Raw genomic sequence first — 14,120 nt, forward strand, 5'->3', positions numbered from 1 at the left:
GTTTTTGTACTTACTTTTCTCACTTGCTTAGAGAAAAACAACTCTTGTACTCACTTTCCTCACTTATCTAGAGGAATATTTTTTTATTCAGGCATGTCCAAGGGTCAGCTCCCAGTGTTCTCTCCTGTCTATCTGATGAATCTGGGCATCTTAAAGCAATGTAGAAATTGCCTCATGTACACAGACAACCCTCTCCTCCTACCACCCAACATTACAACCTGTGAGAGATGTAATTATCCAGCCAAACTGGAGGTAAAGCTCCCTCCAACCAAGACTGAACTTGACAGTCAAGAGGAGAAGGTAAACATTTGCACCACACCATACTCATCACATAGTCTCACTAAATCTACACCACCAAATTCCACACATAGCAACACAAAAACATTTGTGGAGGCTCTCAATAATAATCTGTCTATGCAACAGAGTCCTCCAAAGCAGAAACACAAGTAACCTCCATCCCAAAACACAACCCAAATGACACATAGCCCATAGACTCAGTGTGCCACTCAACAACAGCCAATAAGGCAAAACAAGGTAACACACTAGTCATACGTGACTCTATAGTCAGGCACACTGATGTCCCACTCAACAGGCTAAACAAGGAGAAGGTTACTGTCATCTGCCTGTTGAGTGCCAGGATCCATCACATAACCCACATACTCAGGTCACTCCACAACAAGTACAAATATGACTCTGTCATTGTCCATGTTGGTGTGAATGACCTGAGACATACCTCCCTGGACTACGTGAAAAGAGACATGGAAGAGCTCTCCAATCTTGTAGCCCAGGCAGGTATGACCCTAGCCCTGAGTAACATTCTGCCATCACCCAGAATTATACTGCAGTACAAGGACAAAATAATTGACTTCAACAATTGGCTAAGCTTCTCGTGTCATTCTAAGGGGATTCAGTATCTGTCTGCTTGGGATGACATGGTCAACAGACCATGATGTTTTGCCAGAGATGGCCTGCACCTGTCACCCCTGGGAATACGGATACTGGCTAAGGCTCTTGCCAACCCTATAGTGCCTTTCTTAGGCAAGGTTCAAATGACAAATTCACCAGCATAACAGGAACAGGCAAGCAAAAACTGAGGGTAATGCTACTCAGTGCTAGAAGTCTAAATCTCAAAATGCACTCACGCGAGGCACTCTTTAAATGGAGAACATTGATATCTGTGCAGTGACTGAGACCTGGTTCAAGGCTCCAGAGGGCACCCCTGCACTACCAGGCTATAACTCATACCACACTTTTTGGCCATGTAAACTGGACCGAAATACCAAATGCGGAGGTGTGTCCATATTCATTAAGGATATCCACACCTCCAGCCTAGTTGCTCAGCATAATGCATCCGAGGTTATCCAAGTGCAACTAACTCTGGGGAAAACTCAAATCCAAATTGTAGCTTGCTACAGATCCCCCACCATGCCTCAGGATTCCCACTCCTCTTTTCTTGATGTACTGGAAAATATTAGGGTTCAACCAAACACCCTAATAATGGGCGACTTCAACTACCCCACCATTAACTAGGAAAACTGCTCATGTACCAACTCCTTAGCTCCATGCTTTCTGGAATTCATAAACTCCAATGCCCTGGATCAACTTATCCACACCCCCACCAGGGGCAACAATATCCTAGACCTAGTCATTACCAACATGAGTGACCAGTGTTCCTCACCTGAAGTCATCTCCTCGTTAGTCCGATCCAACCATAAGCTAATCACCCTAGATATCCACATCCCGCCCCCACTCCCCATTTAGGAAACCACTGTAAAAAATTTCTCAAAAGCCAACTTCATGCTTCTTAAGACAGAAGTGGTGAACTTCATGACACCCATGCAGATGGACAATACAGTTACAACTGTTGAATCTACACAAATGCACTCTATAAGCACTTACACGAGTGCATGGAGCATGCTATCCCAAATATAACCAAGATGCTATCCTCCAAAAAAAGGAAGCCAATCTGATGGTCCACTGCCATAAATAAACTGTGCAACAGAAGGAAGAAACTGTTGCAAAAGAGAGTAAAATCCCATGAGTGGAGAAGCTCCCTGGTCAGCCTCAGTAAGAAGCTGAGATCCCTTATAAGATCCTCCAAAGCTAGCTATGAAAACAAAATCGTTACTAATTCTAAGGACAACCACAAAGCATTCTACAGCTATATCAAGAATCTCAATGGCAACACCCAGATCTGCTCTGAGTTACAGCACAACAGCATGAAAATTACAGAACCAACTGATATTGCCAACATCCTGGCAGATAGGTTCAGTGCTAACTTTACCCCTCCTCACCCCCTAAAGGGCCCATATCTATACAGGAAGAATGCAGAGTCCCTGTAATCACAACTATGCAGGTAAAAGCTGCACTCTCTAAAGCCAAAAACACAGCATCCATGGAACTGGACAACATCCCAGGCTGTGTTTTACATCCACTTCAGAATGAACTGGCTCGCCACCTAAGCACCATGTTCAATAATAGCCTTGCATCAGGCTTTGTGTCCCTACTGAATGGCACACAGAAACAGTTATCCCACTCCACAAAGTGGGGGCCACCACTGATCCCGGGATCTATCACCCTATTAGCCTGATGAGCATGGTCTGCAAGGCCATGGAAAATATCATCATGGAACTCATAAACAAAGACATTGGTAACCTCCAAATTCTGGATCCCACCCAGTTCACGCTTGTGAAAGGCAGATCATGTCTCCTGAACCTGAGCGACTTCTTTGAGGCAGTCACCAAAGCCGTAGATGAGAGTAAGGTGGTTCACATAGCTTATCTTGACCTCGCCAAGGCTTTCAACACCATCCCCCATTCGGGAATTATAGATAAACTCACTAAACTAGGTATAAATCCCTATGTCATAAGATGGGTTGCCAACTGGCTCACTGACAGAACCCACACTGTAAAAGTTGCAGACTCCAAATCTGACCTCAAACCAGTGACAAGTGGAGTACCACAGGGTTCAGTCCTGAGACTTCTCCTGTTTGGTATCAACTTCTCTGAAGTACAGGCTAACACAGAAGGCCTCTGGCTAACAAAGTTCACAGATGACTGCAAATTAGGAGCCATAGTCAAGTCTCCAAATGATGTGGACATCCTACAGAAGGGCCTCGCTGAGACAGATGCCTGGTGTCAGAACCATGGCCTCAAGCTCAATGTCAAAAATTGTAGTGTCATCCCCTTTGGTAAAAACTCTGTACCCATGAACTACCACATAGGCAGAAATTTACTTAACACTGAATGTGTGATAAGAGACCTTGAGACCCAGGTGGACAGTAGTCTCTCCTTTGATAGTCACATCACCACAGTAGTCAGGAAGTCCTTCTATGTGGCACACCTCATCATAAAAGGATTCTCATCCAGGAAAAAGAGGTCACTGTTCCCCTCTACTTGACACTCATTAGACTCATTATAGAGTACAACACCCCTTTTGGAATGTACCTCACAAGACATCTGCAGCAGCTGTAAAGGCCACAGAAGTACCTCACAAAGAGGATTACTGGCCTCAAACAAATGCCCTACACTGACCATCTCAAAACACTCCAGCTTTACTACGTAGCATATCGCCTACTCCAAGGTGATCTCTGCCTAACATATAAAGCTATGTCAAACCCAGAGCTGTTGGACATGCAACACCTAAAGAAATACCAATCCCTCTAAGCTACATGCTCTAGGAACCTAAACCTTGTCACCACAATAAACAGAACATGCTGGAGGGATAGATTCCCATACTCTGGAACAGGCTACCCATCTATGTCAAGCAAGGTTCTTTATTAGAACTCTTCAAGAAAAATCTTGATGAGTGGATGGGAAATAGGAAATACACCCCAGGGATCACTTCTGTGTCTCTGCTTGACAGTGACACAGGAAAATAACTTTCTTGGGTGCCGTAAGCCAGGGAACCTTGTTGGCTAGGCTTACGTAGGCCCTTGGGCCAATAGCCTAGTACTTACCTATGAACATGTGAACCTATATATATGAGTGGAGTGATTCTTATATTATCAACAGTTGTAGATTGGCAAAATTATTTATTGGCTGTCAAAACTGATGCGCAAGACAGACATCCACACCATTGAGGGAGACACAGACAGCACCTGAAATATAACCAGTACAGTGACCAGATGATTGTCAGCCATTTTCATGTGAACAGGTTGATTCTAAGGGACCTTCTTGAACTGTGCTACTCACAAGCAGTATTGAGGTACCCATTCCAGTGGATACTAAGGTATGTATAACTTTATCTATGTTATCCATATGGACCTTTCAGTGACCTAAAACAGAACCATTAGGCATGCAAGCATCAGCTTCACAAATCCTGAACCATTTACTTAACATTGTCATATGGACATTTTATGATATAACCAGTCTACCTACAGTCCTGGAACCTGTCAAATCCACACACATTGTCATCACATTCTAACCTGGTCTAGAGGGACTATAATGCATCAACAGGAATGACTTTTACTCCCTTAGTTGCCAGATGGACTGTAAAGGTTTAGGCTCTATTTATAATGTGTCTGTGTTCTACCCAAGCAGTTTCCATGATTCTCACATCTGGTACATATTCAACTTATAGCAAAGGTTTCAGTTGGGGGGGGGGATTTCCCACAGATACATCTAGCTGTTAGGTGCATATACAGACTAGAAAGACAGATCTACACACAGATGTACCATGCAAGCAGGGAACAGGCCAAATAAATTGTTTATTGTGTGTTTTATGTGATATCAGATATTCTGTAGCTCTCTAGTTGATGACCCACATCCAGAACCCCCAGAATATATAGAAAATGGCCTGTAACATGGCACAAATGCATATTTTATCACACCTAGGCTGTACATGGCAGTGTGTGGACTGACCCAATTGTACACCAGACATAACCATACCTACGCAGCTTAGGGGAATGGATAGGTACAGATAGTATCACTTTTACATGTTTGAGGACAAAGAGTTAGGTGACTACAACACTATTAGCTGAGGTAGAGTCACGGGAGGTGAGCACACTAGGCATGTACCCCAGGAAGCCATGGGATGTCAGGGAGCACATAATCCAATGGTTGGGTCAAGCTACCTTTAAATGACAGGGCTTGGTCATGTGTTGGCTTGTGGTGTTGGGGCTTGATGATTTCCATAGACATCATCTCCATGTTCCTTTTCTTTCCAGGACGCAACAGGGGCACAGCTACTAGCTGGTGGGACATGTAGACGATGTGGAAAAAAAATACCAAAATATAATACTGATAAGGTATAGAATACATAATGTATAATACACTGTAACAACTTACCCATAATCCACTGTTAAAATGATAGATCATTTTATACAAATCCTGGTAACATTCACAATACAAAAATGCTACTAATCTGTCATGTTCAAGGATTATGGCTTGGATGAAGTGCTGGTATATAACAGAGTAACAAGTCAAGGATGTAGTCAATATAACAGAGGAAAGAAAATATCTTGCACAAAGGATTTTAAATGATGCAGTTATTATTTTTGGACTGTTATTATAATTGTCTATGAACTAGTCCCTCAGCAGAATACTTTAAGAATGTGCAGTTTAAATGAGATAATTAAAATTGCATACCCCTAAATGCTTAAGCTGAGACGTCTTCATTTACAGGCAGTTTAGTAGGCTTAAACATTGCCATAAAGTCTTTATCACCAACAAGCAATAGAACTAAAGAAAATACAGCAATGATCAACTTTCAGTGTTAAAAAATTTGGAATACAATGCTACCTCTCATAAAGTGGAACAAATAGAAAAACAGTGAAGTATCCAATAATGATTAAGAAGTGAGTTTGGTTAAGTGTTACTTTATACTTTTTTACCACATACCCAGTTCTTCAAGAATTAGACTCTCAGAAGAAACAAACTCAAGTTGCCAAAGTCCATAGCACCAAAGGGACAATCCAAGATCATCCTCACTAAAAAAAAAAAAACACAATCAGCTGCAATCAGAATCAGGCAACCAAGCAATATAGTCAAGATCAGGCTTGCAGCATACCATCTATAACATCAACAAGCAAATTTAAAGAAACTATGATGATAGTAAGCCTTCTGTCTTCAAAATGCAGAATATGATATAATTGTGCACAATGTGGAACACATGGGTAAAACAGGAAGCATTTATTAACAACTAGAAAGGTTTATACATAGACTTTATACTTACATAGTTATCTAATACTCCAGTCTATCTTTGCTTGCCAGAATAGCACTTGGTTACATCATAACATTTTCCTTTTATGATGTTTATAAGACAAAAAAAACTTATACAACAGTTGAAATATAGTACACACTTAGCTCTTTCAATTTTAGAGACTTGAGAGTAAATGGCAAAAGTCGCCCCACCAAAAAGTAAATTATTTTCATATTCTTACCACCTCTAGTTACAAATTCTCAGTGAAAAACAACTTTCACCTTTCTCCTCATCTCAGTTATTATTACTTCATTCTAGCTACAACATTGCTTATACCTTGAATCACACATTCACACTCATATGTGTGCACACACACACACATATGCACATCAATTACAGCCACTTGTATGACTTTACAACCTGGATATTTGCTTGAGATCAAGTGAGTTAATCAATTCATAAATAATGGCCCTGAAATATATCTCAGCTCACTGATGTCAGAACTATACAGCTTAATTCCCCTCTACCCTCTTAGCTTCTTAGTTCAAGAATAAGAAACAAGGACAAAAAAAATCAAGATCAGCCTTTAAATATTTCTCATTTATATTTAGAAGGTCAATGGAATAAGAAGTTTTGTGGGTCTATATCACAATGTCGAAGACGCATTACTTCGAATGCATCTTCATCAAACCCATAAAAACAAAAACTGAAAACAGCAAAACTACATATGAGCGATTTATTTCCCTAGGAAAGAAATCACTTGTCCAAAAAAATATATCACTACACACAAAACAAAGTGCCACCCACACCCCCGCTAACTAAATATACCAACTCCGAGATTGCACTACAGTTTACAAAACAGAAAACTACCGGAGGCGGGCAAGCAATTTCTTTCCCAGGAAAAGAAATCACTGATATGCCCCTTCACTATTTCCAGTTTTTGTTATTTTAAGTTCGTCTAAGGCGCATTCAAAATTATGCATCTTCAGTTATCTAATAGGAACGCAAGCTTTGGATTATCAAGCATTTTCTGAAGGATATAAAATCTGAAGCTCACATGCCTGTCATTATTTAGTGAATACGACCACAACAGTTTGCAAGAAGCCAACAGTTTTACAAGGGAACTGACCAAACTGCATCTCAATTTCTTTGCTCAGTAATTCTGAGTAAAGCAAAAATAATGGAGACAAAAAGGGGACACATTTATATATTAGTTTATATATCTTTTAAAATTTGACCACAAAAAGCAGTTTGTTAAAATAAGAACCAGTCAACTCCAAATAACTTAAATGCTAACAGAACAATAAGTGTTGCATAGTTGTGCATTCTCTGAGCAATAACAACTATAAACTGTAATGGCTGGCATTATTGATGGACAGTAATCCTTAGTAATTTAATTAACAAAGAAGTTAACAAAGGACAGGACATAAATATGAGGAAAAATTAGAGATGTTCTGCAAACATCAGAGACAGATACATGGCAGACTACTCTAGCTCACTTAAAAAGTTAGCAGAACATGTTCTGCATCAACATTAATTTTTTGAGCATTTAAAGAAAAGAATCTATAAAGCTAGCATTAGTGGCCAACTATCTTAGTGATTTTTAAACATCTCTAATTTATTACGTTAATAAAAGCCTGCCAGTTAGTGCAAATGATTAAGGCTCTAAGACAGTTAGTGTAAAGGATTAATGCTCTAAACTCTTACTGAGTCAAGGGTCTAGGGTTTGACTCTTTATACTTTCATTTGCCTAGTATGTGACTTTGAGCAAGTCACTTAACAAGATAGCACTCCTAGAGTGCCCATTTATCTGGTTTTAAAGATAGAAAAAATATGGGGCATATGTATGAGGATAGGTACTCTGAACAATAAGTGCAGATCATGGGATCATGAACAAATGTGACCTTACACAGAGTAAAGGAAGAGACCATCCCTCCACCCTCACCCTGATGCAGCCTTGCCAATATCCAATATCCAATTACTTGGCCGTCTCTCCCAAGTTACCATAATACACTGTTGCAACTTGTCAGTGTGCATATTATTTTCTTTACTTTTGCAATAAACATAGAGCTTGAGATTTAGTTAAAAACTTTTATTACATTTTTACAGCAAAAACACAGACGTGATAAACAAAACACTCTCGCATTAAAACAGATAGCATGAGCAACAATAAACTTCTCTATGTGAAACACATGCTTATTGAATATGCATCTAGCAAGCTATTAAACTACAACAGCTGGACAAGGATTCATAGTCAAACAACATATAGTGAAACAACAATTAGGGGCTATATGAAGGTCTTGGAATTCAAAAGACAAATGTGTGTTGAATATGCAAGTAGCTTGGAGCAGCCTACTAAACACATGTGCTTCTTTTCAGGGGGCATCCCAGGAACACTGTCAGGGTCAAATGGGATCTTAGAGTAAAGGATATGACTGCCCTTTACATGCAAACATACCAGTATCCCATTCCTTGGCTGTCTCTCCCCAATTACTATAAAACACTGTTGAAAGGTGTCAGTGTGCATATTATTTTCTTATTTACTTTTACAATACTCACAGAGATTTAGATTTAATATAAAATGTCTATTATTTTTTACAGCAAAAACACTTAGAGATGCGATGAACAAAACAAAACACTCTCACATTAAAACAGACAGCATTAGCAACAGTAAACTTCTCTTCCTTTGGAACTCACTTTTATTGAAAATGCATCTGGCAAGCCATTAAACTACCATGGTTGTGCAAGGATTCTTCGGTAAACAACATACAGTGAAACACTAATTAGGAGTTATCTGAAGGGTGCATGACTTCAAAAGAAAAATGTGTTATGAATTTGCTAGCAGCTTGGGGCAGCCTATTGCAAACAAGTCCCTCTTTTCAGAGGCAGACCAGGAGCACTTTCAATGAAATGACTTGGTCAGACTCACACTAGACAAGGGAAGGCTAAGGAAATCAGAATCTGCCCCACAGGAAGCAGCTCATTAACAGTTCATAACAATAATTCAACTGCGCTAAGTATCAGACAAACTGTTGTAGCCTGTCACTGTGCATTTCACACCCTTGTGCCTGCAAAAAAACAAGTTAAATTAAAATGCATTCATAGTTAATATTTTAACATTAAACTCATGTACGTCATGCTGTGCAGTTTATTCACAGCTAAATAAGGACACTGTTAACAGTCAGGAAAACAAAGAAACCAATAATTATAGCCAAAGAACATGAATGATATGATAAAGCTTCTGTTTACTACAATCAGTTTCTTCATTTAGGCCATAACTACACTGGGATGCAGGATATACATGCACACATACAAATACATACAAACATACACACACACACACACACACACACACACACACACACACACACACACACACACACACACACACACACACACACGTACACACATGCACACATGCACACAGACGTGACCACAAATTACAACCTCTTGCATGACTGCATACATTCACATGTTTTCTTGTGATAAAATGAATGAACAAATGCATAAATAATGACCAAGAAGTATATTTCATCTCACTGCTGAGAACCACACAGTGTATCCCATTGCACCTTCCATGATCTCCCAACCTCTTAGACCAACAATCAAAAAGAATACCCAATACCAGGAACAGATTTTAAATCTTTATCTTGTATAGATTCATAGGAGATTACTAGACTAACAACTTAAGTTGTTAACAAGTCTAGCCAGTATAACCCGATTTTACCCAATATGGCCCCTATGGGCAAGAGGATGGCATGGATTTGTGCCTATGCACTGAGTATCTTACAGATTTCCCCTGTCCATAAGGGACAAAGGCACTACCCCAGGTGTGAATTTGTGATTCCTCATCCATTGATCCACACTACATTTGAAGATGGCCAGGGAAAAGCTCTGCTTAATGTGAATAGGAAGCTTGTTCCAAAGAAGGGGCACATCTATCTCTCCAACATGCTTTGTTTGAGTCGCTGACTAAGTTTAGATCCCTAGATCAGGTGACCCTCATGCTGTTTGACTTGCAGATTTATAGCAGCTCCATCACGGCTGGATTTGTGAGAGCCTTGTAGATTAGGCATAGGTCATCCCGTAATATCTGGTAGGAGACAGAGTAAAGGAATAGGGCTTTAAGTCTCTCCACATAGCTCATGTTGTTTACACTCTGTATTTTCTTTGTGAGGAACCTCTGAGGTCACTCCCGCTGCTGTAAGTGTCTAGTCAAGTAGATGACAAATGGAGCATTGTACTCAATTATTGGTCTAATGAGGGCTGAATACAGTGGACCTATAATTTCCTTGGATCTCGATGCCATGACTTTACTTATAAGTTGTGTCGTGCCACATAAAAGGATTTTCTCACCACTGTGGATACATGGCAGTCAAAATTCAGGCTATTATCTATCTGCATACCTAGATCTTTCACCTGTGAGTCCACTCTAAGGGATGTGCTATTGATGTCATAATTGTCAGGGGTATTTGACTTCCCAAAGGGTATGATAATGCTTTTTTTTTTTTTGCATTTAGTTTTAGGATGTGGTCCTGGTACCAATCATGTGTCTGATCTAGACCCTCCTGAAGGATAGCTACATCACTGGGGGATTCAGTGACTGCCTCCAGCTTGCAGTCATCAACAGACTTTGTCATCCAGAGGACTTCCACATTTGCCTTGACTTCAGAGAAGTATAGTCCAAACAGGAGAGGTCCCAGTAATGAGACCTGTGCAGCGCTACTAGTAACTGGCCTCTTGCTGGATCTGAATTCACCCACTTTCACCACATGTATCCTGTCCATGAGCCAATTAGCTATCCATCTGGTGACTACCTGAGTGGGGAACTGTGTCAAATGCTTATTGTTTTACCCTCATCTAGGGTCTTAGTGACTTTTTCAAAGAAATCCTTCAGGTTCAGTAGGCATGATCTGCCCTTGACAAAGCCAAATTAGGTCACGTCCAGTGTTTGGAGGTTTCTTAGCTCACTATTTTTCAGGTCTATGATTATTCTTTCCATGGCCTTACATATAAGACCAGTCAGACTTAAGGGTCTGTAATTTCTCAGGTCAGTAGATGGTCCCCTTTTATGCAGAGGGATGACTGTTACTGTTCTCCTCTCTATCAGGGCAAAGCCAGTCCGGAGGCTATGGTTAAGTAGAGATCCTAATGGACCTGACAAGTCCTGATTTAAGCTGTTTAAGAAGCAATCTGGTATATTGTCATATACCATTGAAGCTGTGTTTTCAGCTTTAAAGTGCACAGCAAAAACCTGTTCTTTGGTGATAGTTTGTGGAATGGAGGAGTATATTTTGGGGGAGAACTGGGAGTGATGGGAGGTTAAATTTGAGCTGAATTTGTCTGCAGGCAGATCTGCTATGTCTTCCAGCTGAGTATAGGTTATGCGATCTACAACTAATTCCACACATTGTTGGGTGTTGCCTTAAGATTGCAGACATAACTGAAAAATGCCTTATGCTTATCCTTAGCTTTGGAAGCTATGCTTTCAGAGACTTGACTGTTACCCTGATTTTCTTGTTTAGACTAATGAGGGATTTAGTTCTGTATTGTGCACATTCCCGCTTACTTCTCGGCAGGATTTTTTTTTTTGTTGTACAACCTATTAATACTAGGGGTCCACCAGGGTGGCTTATTTCTATGGTTTGACCAGGGTTTAGTTCAGTCTGGTACTGCCATTTTTATGCAGTTGTTTATGTAGTCATACAGGGCTTTTGTGCATGCCTCTTCATAGGTTTCTTTGTTTTCTGGATTTGGAAAAGCTTGGAAACTAGCTAAGGCATCCCTTAATAGGGAGTAATTTACCTTAAAGAAGTTCTTCAAGTTTTTGGGGTTAGGTGGGGAGACTAGGTTTGTCTTTATTTCAAGGGAGACCACTTTGCGATATGATATTACTAGTGAGAACATAACACTGAGGGGTGCAAGAAATCTTTGGGGCTGCATGTTAGTGGTTGTGTATGCCCCCCAATTGATGGAAGGTAGTTAAATATCACACGTGAGTATGGTATTGGGTTGGATGGTGAGTGATTCGAGTAACTTCAGGTACGATGCATGGGTTCCCTGGTTCATAATGGGGAACCCATAGCTAGCAAGAATATGTTAATGGATGTTTCCCATGGTTAGTTGGACATGGAGTAGCTCAAGCATGTCATATAGCTTGACCAGCTTTGAAGTGTGCTTATAGTTTTATACAGACAGATACACCTCCCCCTTTAGCTCTTCCGTTTTCAGTGGGTGGTTGGAATGTATGAAAGGCATCATACCCATGCACTGCCAGAGTGCTTTCTATGGCTTTGAGCCATGTTTCAGTAACTGCACAGATGTCATCATTCTCCAGAACGAACAGAGTTTCTAGAGAGTGCAGTTTCTTGTTGAAGCTCCTAGCATTGAGAGGTAACACCTATAGCTTGTCCTGAGTAGATTTTGTTATATTGTAAGGTTTGTATGTTTAGCAATGCCTGAAAAAGGCACTATAGGGGTGGATAATGTTTTGGCCAATATCCAAAAGCCTAGAGGTGAGAGGTGAAGACCATCCCTGGCAAAGCAGCGTGGCCTGTCAATCATGTTCTCCCAGGCTGACAAGTAGTGAACCCCTTTGGAATGACACCAGCAGCTAAGCCAATTGTTAAAGTCGATCATTTTCTCCTGGTATTGTGGCATCATCCCTAGAGACAGTAGAATACTGCTCAATGCTAGGCTCATACCTGCCTGTAACACATATTCTGAGAGCTTAGTCATGTCTCTCTCTTCAAATAGTCCAAGGAGGTACATCTCAGTTCATTCACACCCACATGGACTATGACTTAGTCATACTTGTACTTAGGGGTAAGTGACCTGAGTGCTTGTGTGATCTAGTGAATCCTGGCCCCCGACAGGCAACTAATTGTAACCTTATCCTTATCCAGCCTGGTAAAAAGGACATTGATGTGTTGCATAATAGAATATTTGGTCATGAAGTGTTTCACCTTGTTGGCTTGGTAGATGAGGCACAATGAGATGTGGCTTTATGTGTTGCAATGGGAATTGTCTTGTTTGTGTATATGCAGAGTTTCTAAGGACTGTGCCTGACAGGCCTTTGAGGTTTGTGTAAGTTACATGTAAGTACCTCTGTATATGTGGGTCTATGTGTGTGGTCCTTTGTGGGTGCAGTGCAGTGAGTGATAGTCAGTGGTGAGAGTTCTGGGCACACATGTTGACAGCAAACTTAACTTCGATCATTATATCTCCACAGTGGTAAGAAGGGCATTTTATATTGCTCATCTCATAAGTAAGGGCATTACCTGCAGAAAAAAAGAGGCTATAACCCCACTGTATTCTTCCCTCATCAGGCCAATAGTAGAGTGCAATGCTCCCTTTAGTATGTTCCTTTCCAAGTCCTACTGCAATTAGAGAGATCACAAAGTTTCCTTACAAAGAACATTCAGGTCTTCAAGATCTGCCTTATGCATACAGACTGAAATCATTGTCACTTTTCTCTGAGTCATATAGGCAGCTCAGAGGCGACCTGTGCCTTGCATGTATAGCAATTTCTGACCCAGCTTTGATAGAAATGCTGCACATTCCCAAGTCAAATGGCAGACGGGTCACTCGTTCAAAGGACCTTAACCTGGTATGTGACATCAACAGAGGTTGCAGGAGAGACAGATGTGTCTCACAGAGGTTGCCCCACCTTTGGAGCAAGCTTCCTATACATGTTAAACAAAGCCTCTCATTGGCCCTATTTAAGTACAATGTGGACGACTGGATGGTTAAGTAGAAATTCACCCCGGGGAGTTCCACCCGTGTCCCTCTTGGACAGGGGCAATAGGTGCTGATTTTAGTGCTGCTTGAACCAGATACCCTTGGGAACATGGGTTGAACTTGGCTAGGCTTGAAATAGCCCTGGGGCTGTTAGCCTAGTAACCTCCTATTATCCTATGATCCTATGTGTGTGAGTTGCTGACAACCTGTTTGTTGCCTTTTGTGTCTGTATGTGAGAG

Source organism: Protopterus annectens, chromosome 5.part0 (genome assembly GCF_019279795.1).
Source record: "Protopterus annectens isolate FY-2018-M chromosome 5.part0, PAN1.0, whole genome shotgun sequence".
NCBI lineage: Eukaryota > Metazoa > Chordata > Ceratodontiformes > Protopteridae > Protopterus > Protopterus annectens.